The sequence below is a fragment of the Microplitis mediator genome, chromosome 5 (assembly GCF_029852145.1).
Source record: "Microplitis mediator isolate UGA2020A chromosome 5, iyMicMedi2.1, whole genome shotgun sequence".
NCBI lineage: Eukaryota > Metazoa > Arthropoda > Insecta > Hymenoptera > Braconidae > Microplitis > Microplitis mediator.
Genome location: NC_079973.1, coordinates 24,732,082 through 24,746,020, shown reverse-complemented (window position 1 = coordinate 24,746,020; position 13,939 = coordinate 24,732,082). Strand labels below are relative to the sequence as shown.

The following is a 13,939-nucleotide window of genomic DNA, read 5'->3' as shown; positions in this document are numbered from 1 at the left end:
TGGTTTGTTAGCCTCTACCTGGATGACGATAATGGAGTTTACACGGTTTAATGTGACTCGTATTTACGAACTAATGTGTACTCATATATGAAATCAAATAGTTTGTTGTTGTTTTGTAACTAACTGTATAATAGAATCGGTCGTTACATTGTTGATGGTTGGAATTATAGATTCTCTGAATTTTCAAATTTCCCCTATAATTTCCCTTGCAAACTAAACAGTTACATACGATGTACGTCAGCGGATGTAATCGCTTCAGCTTATAGGATATATCATGCGAAAATTTACTCTGCCAACTATATTATTAAAATACAAATTTATAATTTCCATTATTGTCAAAAAGTTAATAAATTTTAAATAATGGATTAGTTTAATTAAATTTATTTAAATTCAAAATTTATAAGCAGCACTGAGAGTTAAAAAATATGTGACAAACATAAATAGCGTTAGATAATTTAAATTCAGTGTTTAGATTTGTATCGGCATCAAATGCTGACAAACCGCAAAAAGCTATTTGTTTGGTTTTAAAAATCATTTCCCTTAACGTAAAACACGGAAGCGTAGTCGATGGATCACATCGACCATTGGACTACGCTATTATATGTCAAAACAGAAATGGCGTAAATTCAATATCCCGATTCGGAAGTCCACGCTTGGATTCTCACGACCTCCACTAGATACAACAGGCATATTATTGTTAAACAAATATATATATTAGGGTGGGTCGAAAAAAAAACTTTTTTTTTGTTTTTCTTAGCATGGGGGTAGAATTTGTACCTTAAAAAAAAAAAAATTTTGAGGTGGCCCACTCGTTTTTTAGATAAATAATTGATTAAACGGGGTAGTTCCAACGAAAAAAATTTTTTTTTGTCCAAAATCGTGGAAAACATTTAATAATTGTCGAATGTGATTTTTTTTACTTCACTTTCATTTTAATTCAAAAGAAAATGCTTTCCATTTTTGAATTTTTTACTTAAATTACAAAAATAATAGGAAAAATTTTTTTCTGCCTATACTATTTTTAACTTCTGACTTTAAATTAGCTTTCAAGGGGACACCCTACAGATTCTAGAACACCATATGATTTTTTTCGTTGGGACTACCCCGTTTGATCAATTATTTATTTTAAAAACGATTGGGCCACTTCAAAATGTTGAGTAAAAAAATTTTTTTTTATAAGGTACAAATTCAACCCCCATGCTAAGAAAAACAAAAAAAAAGTTTTTTTTCAACCCACCGTAATATATATAGTTAAAAAATATATATAATTAAAAAATTAAAATTTTTCGTGAGTTACAAATCTGAATTATTGTAACAAATGAAACAATAGATCTTTGAATAGCAAGTAAAGTTTATATGGGAAGTAGACGTAGCATTAATTCTAAAATGTTTATCTCTTTATCATCAGTTCAGACTTTGCCCGAAATAGTTTGCAGACTGGAGGAGACGCATTACGATATTGGGTAAGCAAACATATCCGAGGCATGAGGCATTTATAGCGTGAGGAAGGTAGCGCTAAATAGAGTGAGGGGACGTTGTGGATAATGGAAGCATTCATAAGGGTTGGCAGGTCCTTATCTTTGAGATAAGACCGAGGCCGCCACAACCGGCCGGCTCGCTGGTCTAATCGCGTGGAGGCCAAAGCTCAATAGCAAAAGCCAGTGACGCTTCTGCCCATACTATGGACCCTTCCGCTTTTATACTCACTCCACCTTTCTCTTGCACTTTGGCTCTTGGGTGAATGTCAAAAGCACCCTAATTACTTGAGAATCATCGCAAATGCTTCCAGTAATGTACCCTTAATAGCATAACCCTCGTAAATAATAAATAAATTTAATACAAGTACAAAATATATTACTCTCATGTAATTTAAAATGAATGAAATATTGATAATTGCAGCAGCAAACTTACCAAGTATAAAAAAAATTCTATTAAAAGAAAATCTGTAAGTTCACTAATTTCGTTGATGACTTTTTCTCAAGATAAAAAAAAAACGTTGAAGTTTTTTCAAGCAAAAAAAATATAAATGATCCTTTGGATCTCGAAACATGGGTATTTGTTGGAAACAATCTTATAAAATCGTAGGAAAACCAATAGCTTTAGTATTCACGAAAATTTAACGTGGGAAGTTAAAAAAAATGTAAAATCAGTGAAACTTGCTTAAGGCGGTGAGAAATCACGAGCGTTCCAAGGATTCACTTTAGTATGATAATTAATTCAATTTAGGGGGATGAATCTACCTCTAACGAACGCTTCACGACGATGGGGTTGAGAGGCCAAGGGAACCGTAAAAGCGACGGCGTTTATTCGAGACGATGCCAAAGGCAAAAGGATTAAGGAAAACGAGCAAGTATATACTCCGAAAACTCAAAGCAGATGCTTATATGATCATCATTTGTAAACGATTATTTGACAATATTTTTATTTTCATGGAATAGACATCCATTGAATAACAATACCGAACAGAAAGCACGATCTTCGGAAATTTATATTCAATCTTAGAATAGCTTTTTTTTCATAATTTCTCAAAATTAATCGCATTTTTTTTTTTGATATAGAAGGGTTGAATTTCTTGGTTATAATAATAATGTTTTATTGAGGATTTATGTAATGTGAGGTAAATAAAAGCAATAGTAATTTGACGATCGGTAGTAATGCGAATGACAAGAGTGTTTACTCACAAGGGTAAACTAATAGTAGACTGGTCCATAAAATGGTCTAGTGGTGTGTATATAATAACTAAAAGTGAAAGAGAGTGGAGTGGAGTGCGAATGGGACGGTCGAGAAGGTGGAAAAGCAGCACCGAGAGAAAAGAGACAAGGGGTATGGTAGTAAAATCCACAAATCACCGTATAAACCAGAACAATGACGACGCGAGTGTGGGACAGCAGAGGGATTGGGCTCGGGAAGAGCCCGTGCGCGGGGGTGACCAGAGAGCTTGCTGGATTCTGAGGGTGGTAAACTAGGTGGCAGTAGGGATTCGAGGGCTCGCTGCTATACACCAAAACGCGCACCGGCCGACGATAAATTTGTCGACGGAGTCAATAACAGAGGCTGTTTCTGTGATTTAATGACGTCTGCTCGACGAGGCCACGCTACTACACAACCTCTCTGTTTGCGTGTTTTCACTTTCCCCTTTCCTGCTATTCTATCCTCTATACTACACCCCCTTATATAATATCCTGAAATCTACTATGGAAAACGAAGAACCTCCATTTGTCATTTGCCTGCGTATTGTCACTTGAGATATTGTACGACCTGCTATTCATCAAACTTAATTATTATTACTTTTTGTACCTTTCAGATATTTTGCTCATTTCGTGTCCAAAATTTTTATACGCAAATCGAATCTTTTTCTTCAACATTAGAGGCCATTTCGTGCCTTTTTCGACTAAATTGATACTTCGCGATATTGACGGAATTACAGATGAATGAATAAGCCACTAAATTATTAAGTTACTAAAAGACTTGTACGATGAAATAATTATCGAAAATTGTCTTGATGGACTGGTGGGAGCATCAACGATGAGAGACAAAGAGAAAGAGAGAAATAGTGATTCGATGGGTAACCAAGTGAACGTGGAATACACACCCGTTTGTTATACGAAACGACGTTTATCGGCATTAACGTCAACCGGGCGGAGGCTTGAAACGCGTTTTATCGTGAATGTGCTAAAAGCAAAATCTCCTCGATACACCTCGAAACCTTTTAGCGTCTCCCACCGGCTACAACACTGCACAGTACCAAGTCGAGGGATATGGTTTGTGCGCTTCTGTTATTTTTTTCACAACTTTTATAATTTTTACTTTTTTCATGCGTTCATCGTAACGAGCTGAAAATTGCGAATCACTAACAATACTTTACACTTATAAACAGATAGCTTTTTAATTTTTAATTAAAAAAATTTCATTTTAAATACACGGCAATATTGACTCGCTAAATTTTTTTTATACCAAATAAGCGTCATATCAAATTCATCCATTCATAAATATATATAGGGGAAGGGGGGACAAAAGGGGGTGGCCCCAAAATTTGATAAAAAAAAATTTTATATTTTAAATGGTTTTTAAACATTCCAAAATCACTTCTGTAAATATAATTAAGCGTTACTTTGAATTTTTTTTTGGTGAACTTTTTCAAAAATCAATTGTCAATTGAAAAATATTAATGACGTTTGTTTTATGATAAAAACTATTAAAAATTTTTTTTCTTCTTTTGTATCCAATAAACATGTAAAATATAATTTTTCTTCATGTTAATTACTTACAAAAAAATTCAAATTGATCAAATTCGTTTAAAATCCAAAAATTTTTTTTTTTTACCTTTTTTAGGGGGTACCCCACTTTGCCCGCAAAAATGAAAATTTTTTTTTTTCAACGGTAACTGAAAATTTCTTCTATTTACTTTGAATATCATTGAAAAAAAAAAGATTTAGCGTATTTGAGTCCTCAAAAACTTGGTATTTCTTTAAGTACCCCCTTTTGCCACTCCCGCCCCTAATATTAATAATTATTATTATTAATTTATAAATTTCGACGTATTTTTCAAATTTTTCAAATTTTCCTCACTCCCGTTCAATAAAAGTTTGATGTATTTTTATTTTTGTGCTTGAATATATATGACTAGCAGCATTACGTAAATAACGAGCGATTGCTATTAAAACAAGAACGAAATGGACGTGAGGCACATCATCGTGCCGGCACTTAGGCCCGGCTTTTAATCTTCGAGCCACAAGAAGAACTCTAATTAGAGCCGGCGCCGAGTCTAGCTCAATCTCGCACGAATGCAAACGCTAGTATTCACCAATAATAAAGAAAAAAAAATAATAATAATGATAAAAAAAAAAAAAACAAAGACTTTTACTAAAAGTATGCACAAATATAAGCTATAAATATTCTGTGCAGTACTTGTAATTAACTATATAGATATATATCTATATTTAATTTAAATAAAATAAATTAATATTTCTCATATTTTTTCGGCATTTCAATTTTCTCACCGAGCTGAGATAAAGCAACATCACGGATAATTAAAATCTTGATTAATGCACGTGTCCATCACACGCTGGCTCTAATGAACTTTCACGTCGGCACTTGTAAAGTGCAGAGTTGGATGCTACGAAACTCCAGCACCAACTTCGTACCACGATTGTAACCTCACAAACGTGATCCTAATCGTCTTGAATATACAACACGATCGTGAGAGAAATATAGCAATAGCAGACTTGTTAACGATTTCTAAATCACCATTCTCTAAATACTTTTATTTAGGATAATAAATGGCATTCAAGTGTCAGGATTTAAAATAAAATAAATTATAATTTATACTTATAGTTTCAGAGAATAAAGTTTGATATATAGGTGACACAGCGAACGATAACTAAATTCAGGATGATAATTAAGCTGAGTAATGTTTTTCGCCAATTAGTATAATCAAGAGTAACGATGATAAATTTCAGATAAAGTAACGTATTAAATATGTTCTCAGAACGGCTTAAGAAATTGATATTCCAATTAAAAAATAAATTAAACCGGTAAATATTAATAATAAATTATTGATGGATTATATGGAGGCCAAGTAAATCCGCGATATATCGATCGACTGTATCGAAGTATTGGTACCGATCAGTGAGTGTGTGAGTGTGTCAATTCTCGAGATGACGATAAAGAAGTGGAAAGTGATAAATGTTTGAATTCAAATGCAACGAGGCATACCTTACCTCATTACCCACTATCGAGAAATCAATCACGACATTCGCACGTTCCAGTACCAGGTAAACGGCTTGACTTCTGCGATGAAGTATTGCCACAGAAGAAGCAGAAGCAGCATCACTATCACTGCGACTATCGTGACTTAAAATATACCTCGAGTAGAGTGACTCTTTCTATAGCATTTCGTCAGCTGTGTGACGTCGACGGCAACGATAGCGAAAACACTATACGCTAAACTTTCCATCTAAACAGACACGCGTTCTCTTACTACTCACCGACGACTACGTCGGGTTCTACGTCTATGGTATGGTGAGGATACAAAGACAACTACCAGCCCAAAGGGAAATAACAAACGAGACGAGAGTTAGACTGACAATTAAAAAGCTTTAGTCTCGCGAGAGCAAGTTTAACGAGCCGATAAACGATGTCTCCAAGTTGTGATCGGTGAAAGGAAGCGCACTCTCGATTTGCTGATTAGTAAAACGAGTAACGTTTAATTATCCTGCATACACCAGTCCAATTAGTTGATGCGTCGTTGTCGTATAATCACAGTAGTAATACTGGTAGTAGTTGTCGTCGTAGTCATTGAACTACGCTTTTACATAAATATATAGATTGTTTTACGTATTAAATATATGTATACATTACAAAGATAATTTACAGAAGGACAAAAGACTTGGGGAGTTGCACTGTGATTTCACCAAAGTCGTACATAACATCAACGCGCTGTAGCTTGAACGGATTCAATCTATATGCAAATCAATTATAATAGTAAATTAACAGAGAGAAGGTGTACATATATATATACATATAATCAAGTCCTAGTATATCCGAGAGCTGTATTCTCGCAGCGATTATCCGGACCTCATCGCCCCGTTTGTTACCAGTCTCGCAATTATGACCTCTAGTCGTTATAATGACTGTTTAGTCACTGCTTGCACCGCGGAGCAATTTAATTATCATCATGCCGCGAAACCCGCGGTATTTAAGCTCATCCTAACGAGTTTAATATCTTGATCCAATATACAAATCGTTTGTCTCAGTACATAATAACGTAATTTAGTTACATCCACGCTGTCATTGATGGCGCCACGAAATACTCGGATAGCTAACCTTAATTTTCTGACAATTGCCTTTGAAACGTAACTGTTGCACATAAAACATCGTTTGAACCAAGTGTGATAATAGTTGTTACCCAGTAAATATTTTTAATAAAAACAAAGAAGGAATAAAGACGGAAGTAGATAAGATAAGAGTTCATTACAAGCACATTGTGTAGGCTTATTTCAATCGTTTAACAGCAAGTGCAACACGCCGGAGTCCATTCAATCTAATATCCTAGCTGGGGTTGGCTAGTAGCAACAACCATTTGAACCAACACAGCCAAAGGGCTCGACACGGACGTGGTTAGAGGCAGTTTAATATCGGATAATTGAATCCGACCTACCAGCTCACCCCCGTTTTCTCTCTCTCTCTGTCTCTCTTTCGGTGCAATTTAGCTCACTGTTGGATGAGGATAGTCGCGCGCGCACAACAGAGACGACTCTAAGAGAAAATGCGGGAGATTGATAAAGAGAGAATAAGCAAGAAGGTTGAAAACCCGATGGCTACTCGGCTCTTATTGCAACTCTGTTAAATGAGAGAGACGGTCGGTGGTTGTTGCTGGAGTAGTATTAGTATTAGTTGTTGTTGTTATTCTTGTAACAGTAATGGTAGTAGTAGAACATCCGGTAGCTACCTAATTTCTGATACGGGACATCCCAGAGAGTGGCAAAGAGGAAGATTTCTTCACCACTATATACTTGCAGCTTGCAATCAAAGTAACATTTTTCTTTATATACCATCATTAACGTTTAATAAAACTTTTCTAACGGATATTGAACCAATATATGTATAAATTATTATTTTTTTTATATATATATGTAACAGGGATTTTTAATTAAATTTGTTTTTTAATTAAACTCGTAATAAAAATTTGTTATTTATTTTATTTAAATATAAATAAAATATCTCATACTGTTATTTAACTAACGAATAAATTTTTTTTTATCTCTGTAGATATAATTCAAAATGTAACCTTTCACATATGCCATTTTAATTAATTTTTTAATTACAAATTCATTCGTTTGAATGATGAGTAGTTGGGAAATATATTAAAAGGACAGAAAATGAGGCAATGGGGGCGGGGAAATTTTTAAAATGGTATATATTAAAACGGCCAAATGAGATAAACGTATATATATTATATTTATAAATATATAGATTGATGTATAACATTTGAGTGTGATAAAGAGGCTGCTATTTATAGTAATATTATTAATTTCCGGGCAGTCATTTAATATATCGACAATATTTTGCGTTGTGAATTTTCAACGGCACACAGACCGTTGTTTTTTTACTTTTATTTACATGTCCACAAAACCAGCCACGTACGTTTATTAAAATTCAAGCTATATTAAATTTGACCATTACAACGGGGTATGATATTAATAAAATGAAATATGAAATATAAAGTATACGCAGTAAAAAAAACCTCATCTACTCATCATACGTTTATGGATTTAAAGTAAAAAAATTTGCAAACATTTCGTTCAGCTAAAATTTAATTATTGACAAATAAGATGATATATTAGTACACTCAGAAAATTAAGTAATTGTGTTTATTATCCTAAATTTTTAATTCCAATCATCTAGAATGATACGAAAGTTTTCAAATGCCACGATAGTTAGTGTTATAATTTTTTTTAATAGAGATAATAATATTAGGATGATAACGGTTATTTTCAGGATGGTAAAAATTACCATCAGGATGGTAACAGTTACTATCAGAGATTGTAATTAATATTATTACGAACTAGATGATTTATTCAATCATCTAGATAATATTCACTAATATCGGATTGATAGTAAAAATTTTACCATCACCAGATGATAATTCCTATCATTTAATTTTCTGAGTGTAGAGAAATGTTCTTCTATAACTTTTATGTGCTAGCGTTTTTCCTAGAGACTTCTCTGAATCCTAGAGAAATTCTAGAGAAATGTTTTTCTTTAACTTTTGATGTACCTGAAGATCGGAACGTTTTTCGTGGAACGAAAATAAGAAAAAAGAAATGAAAAGTAAAAAATCTAATGGATCTAGATTTCGGAAATGTTTCGCACGTCACCCGAAAATGGCAGGCCACCTCTAACTACCACTAAATTCGCCTTTAGACACAAATTTCGTGAATTATTTTCATTTTCGTTGACTGAAAAACGTTCCGATCTTCAGGTACATAACTTTTGTGTGCTAGTGTTTCTTCTCTAGGATTTCTCTGAATTCTAGAGAAACCGGAGTGAATTCGGATTTAAATTGAATCCGGATTCACTCCCGATTTTTTATAGTGTAACTATTATAATTTTTTATGGTAACTGTTACCATCAGAAATTATAAATATAACTATTCAGAATAAGAACAGTAATTAACTCTAGTTAACATGCATGATCGTAACAATTATCATCCATATGGTAAACATTACAATCTAGATGATTTATACAATCATCTAGATGATATTCACTTCTATCGGATTGATAGTTAAAATTTTACCATCACTAGATGATAATTCCTATAATTTAATTTTCTGAGTGTTAGTATGATTTAATAACCCATTTTTTTTTCTATTATGAAGTCATAAATTATTTAAAATAAATGTATTACCAGTAGTGTTATATAAAAAAAATAATTCACACAAATTATTCAGCAAAGAGAAAAAGCTCATGTATTATGGAAGTAAAATGTATTTTCATAAGATGTTATTTTAACTTTTTTCATAAAACATCAAGCGGCATAAGTGTGAAACTTTTTAACTCAAGTTCTGAAATACTTCATCACAACTATACAGGGATACTAAAACACTATATATGTATATATATTACATATATAATGCCGTGGTAGTGATGATGTTGACGGTGTGACTGGCCTAGGGGATGAATCGTACACGCATGTATATTATATACTATATACATATATTTATATATATGTGGGGTCGAATAAATGTTCCTGAATACAACCGCTCGGAACAGGATGCCAAGAATATGGGAGGAGGTGGAAGCCCCAAAGCCGGAGGCAGTTTTTTAATAAAAACTAAAAAAAGAAAATCGCTTATTCTTGGAATGCAATATTTCGACAGATTCATTTAGTGGAAACATTTCTTGCTGAGGAAAAAATTCAATCAAACTCTGTGTACAAGGTGAGAGGATAGGGGCGCGAGGGTTTAAGGAGAAATAGAAAAGGATAATATGGACACGCGAGGTATACTCGGGAAGAGAGGAACAAACTGGTGTGGAGGAGGTGAGCAGAAAAATAAAACGGGGAGAGGAGAAGGAGAGTGGTCATGAAAACGAAAAACGTACGAATAAGTAAGATAGACTTTTATATTATTCCTTCCGCCGACAAACATTGTCGACAAGCACGAACTTCATTGTGTTTGTTTCATAAAACAAACTTTGTAAACACGCATCAGCAGATTAATTTCTCTTTGAAACGTAATTTCACAACGATAGTCACGTAATACAATAAATTAAACCTCGAAAAATGTTCAATCTCATTCGATGTAAGAGGACAATTTCATTTTTTATTTTTATTAACTCGTTTTTTAGTACCTCACACAGTTTCTGTACTTTGGTTTTACTTTACGTCGGTCTGGAGCGACAATTTCACACACAAGTCGGTTAAATTTACCGCCACTTGCTGTAATACTACACTGCATATACGTTAATCAAACTCGTAAATTTTTTTCTAATACAAGATCTTAATTCAATGCCTTTTTATAACGCATTTGAATTGAAAGCGCATACAGATTTACTCTGACTATATTTTTATCAAACTGATAAACGACATTAGATAATTTAATGAAATGTACATTAAAGTAACTGATATAAATTTTTAAAAATCCATTTAAATTTTAATTTTATAGCAACAATAAAAACTTGGCAATTTATCATCGTGACTGGTTAATACAACTTTATCATCCGATCAATAAATATCAAATTTTATTAAGTAAACAATAAAAATAAAATTATTAAGTATGAAATTAAAAATTTAATATCGAAATGGAGGTCAGTATAAAATGAAATTTAGTGATGGGAAAAAATAATAAAAGTGATGAAAAAAAAATAAAAAAAAAAAACATCTGTTAAATCGGAAAAATTGAAATTACAAAAAAGTTAGAACGAGACTTGGCGTCTCGGAGATTCGAAAGTGTCTTACGAAGGGTTGTAGAACATTGCCACTAAAATATAAAGTGGTTTTTGGGGTGGCATAGCAATGGGGTGCCTACCGCGAACACGCGGGCTCATGGAACGGGAATGTCGGGGTGATATTGATCGACTGGGAGAGCACACGGTTAACCCACTAGGCCCAACACCGTACAGTGCCCGCGTTTATACCTCTGCTAAATGGGTGTTCACATGCGTGCTGTCTGTCACATCGACTACTTATTTTTTCCTTGCATTTTTTTATTTATCTAATCTGGTGTTCAATAGATTCAAATGGGTACTCATTTTCCCGATCAATAGAGAATTTTTCATCACATCTCTGCCGTTATTAAAAAAATAAAAAAATTGATATTAATGTATGCGCGACTTTTAGTACAAGTAATATTGTTATATGAAAATTAATTTATGTATAACGCAATATGAAAGTTTAAATTGTAATTTTTGTCAAAAAGTATTTTATTACTTTTGAAAATTATTTACTGCTTTTATGACGATGTAATATAAGTTAGATAGATGGGTAATAATGAGAAAATATTCATCACTTGAAATTTAATATTAATTTTAATTAAAAAAACAAAAAGGAAAAAAAAACTTTCCCGCGAAATTAAATTTTTATTATTATTATTTTTAAAAAAGTTAGTATTTAAAAATGGCAAAGCATTCGTTTGCGTATAGTTGGTAGGTTAAAACATATAAAAGATTGGGTATATAGAGTCCGGGCAAATGTCCTTGAGCCAGAGTCTGAAATCTCGAATTCGCAATATCGCTTTCTCTTTGTCTATCTCACATAGCTATTGAGCTCTCGCTCATCTCTATCTTGCCCACGTCCTCTCTCCTTCTTCTCCTTCGAGTTTAGTCCTGTGCTACCTCTTGGCTCTTGCTACTTTCCTAATCATGCCAGGATCCTTTTCGCGCCTCGCAAATTCGCCCGTGGCGTTCAGCACACATACGACCATGAACCTATCAAGCCGCGTTAAAATAAAAAATACAAAAACGGTATTCGCAAGAGGTGGCCGGTCCGGGACACACTGCCGACTCACTATATAACAACCTTGGACGTGGAAGAGAAAGAGAGAGTTCAGTTAAACACTCGGTTCAAAAGAGACAAAAAAGAGAAAGTTTAAATTCGCTTTAAACTCGCAAATTTATCCTTTGCTAAAAATATTATCACTAATATTTAATCATTTTTTATTATAATCAAATAATCATTTTTATACACTTATTAAGCTCTCCATTATATGATTTCATTTTTTTTTACCGATAAAAATTCACTTTGAATTTAATTCTCTACTAGTAAAAAAAATTCCCTTTCAATTAAATGGCTACAAAAAATATTCTTATTGCAGGAAAAAAAAAATGATTTTTTTCTGCAGCCAAATTTCGGTCAACAAAATTTAATAAAAAATATTTTGACAATTTAAGAGAAACTGTGCTGCAATGAACACAACTTGACCACAATATTATTGATGTAAATGAAGAGAAATTGTATACAATGCAACATATATGAATGCACATACTAATAAACTCAATACAAACTAGAGAACCAGGTTGTTGGTATCGTCGACAAGATAACTTGAACAATGGCTTTCATTACCAGCAGAAGCTGCATTGGTTAATAGGCAAATTGTCCATTGACTCGTTTAAACTTCTCAAACTTGCCTACACCAACGTTGTTACATTCAATAAATATACACATATTCCCCCTGATACTCAATGTAAATTTATACAATTTTATATAAATAATTCATCATTTATAATTTTATATTTGAGAGGAATATTTATCTGCCATTGTCCGTAAATATCATTTCCGATTATTTGGATGAAAAAATTGATGTTTTTAAGATTGTATGCATATATATATAGTAACTATTACTTACAAGATTTGGTGTAAAATAATAGTAAACTGGCGTTGAAAAGGCCAGATGATTTCTAGCCTATCAGTGGTTGTAACTTGATCTTCCCCTTCTTTGTTGATCCCTCGTCTACCACGTGGTAACCGCACGAACTCTGTTTGATCGTGTACACGCGAGAGTGACAATAGCACGAGCAAGAATTTTTTTTTTTTTCTATTTTTATTTTTTCGACTCAATTTAAAATTCAATATCTCGAGGAAAAAATTTATATCATATTTTTACATCAAAACAGTATATAAATATGGAACTAAAAAATGACAAATGAATTTTTTAAATTTATTCAATATTTACTCGACGAGTAATTAATCATCGACACAATGTATGTAAATTTGTTTTTTATATTAATTCATCTAAAATTTGAATAATTCAATTTATCTACACAAAAAAATATCAACACAAAATATCAATAAAATTAAAATTTCGAAATTTGTTCTCGTTTCGGACAACAGATTTACTGAAGTTCGATCATAAATAAATATCGGCAGCGAGGAAAATAATAATGACGTGAGCGTGGAAATCGCAGGAGTATAAATGCCGCGGTCGTCGTCAAGGACAGTGACGATATGAAGGACCAAAAGTTACGTGACACTCGCGACGCTCGTTCGCGGACGACTGAAAGCTGCGAACACGAGCGTGCGCTTCGCGAATGCAAGGGGGTGATTGCCCGTTGAACATCGCCGCTCGAGGGTGGCTGCACCATCACTAGATTCGCGTCTGGGGATGATGCCGAGCTTGCGGACCTCGTAATGTTTGTTTTCCAAATCAAAATATTTATACGCATACATTTTATCCAAATTTATTTAGTCGTCACATCATAATTTCTTTTTGACAAAAAATTAAATTCTTAAAATTTCCAGAACTAAAAATGTAATTTTTTGGTTTACAAAAAAATTTTTCGTCCTATTATGGAATAATTTTAAAAACAAAAAATTCCGTGAATAAAAATCAATGAAAAATCAATTTTCCCGACTTAAAAAATTTACTTAACTTCTGTGTAAATAAAAAGGAAATTCACTTTAACCACATATTTTTTTTTATCAACTCAATCAATGGATTAA

The 13,939-nt window shown here is 33.0% G+C and overlaps 1 protein-coding gene across 1 annotated transcript in view; it reads right to left on the bottom strand.

The window, feature by feature from the left end:
• Positions 1-13,071, bottom strand: part of LOC130667435 (LIM/homeobox protein Lhx3-like) — a 167,597-nt gene extending 154,526 nt beyond the window's left edge. The window contains exon 1 of the mRNA XM_057469006.1: positions 12,846-13,071. The gene's annotated coding sequence lies outside the window, so the exon portion shown is untranslated. The remainder of the gene's footprint in view (positions 1-12,845) is intronic.
• Positions 13,072-13,939: the final 868 nt, after the last annotated feature.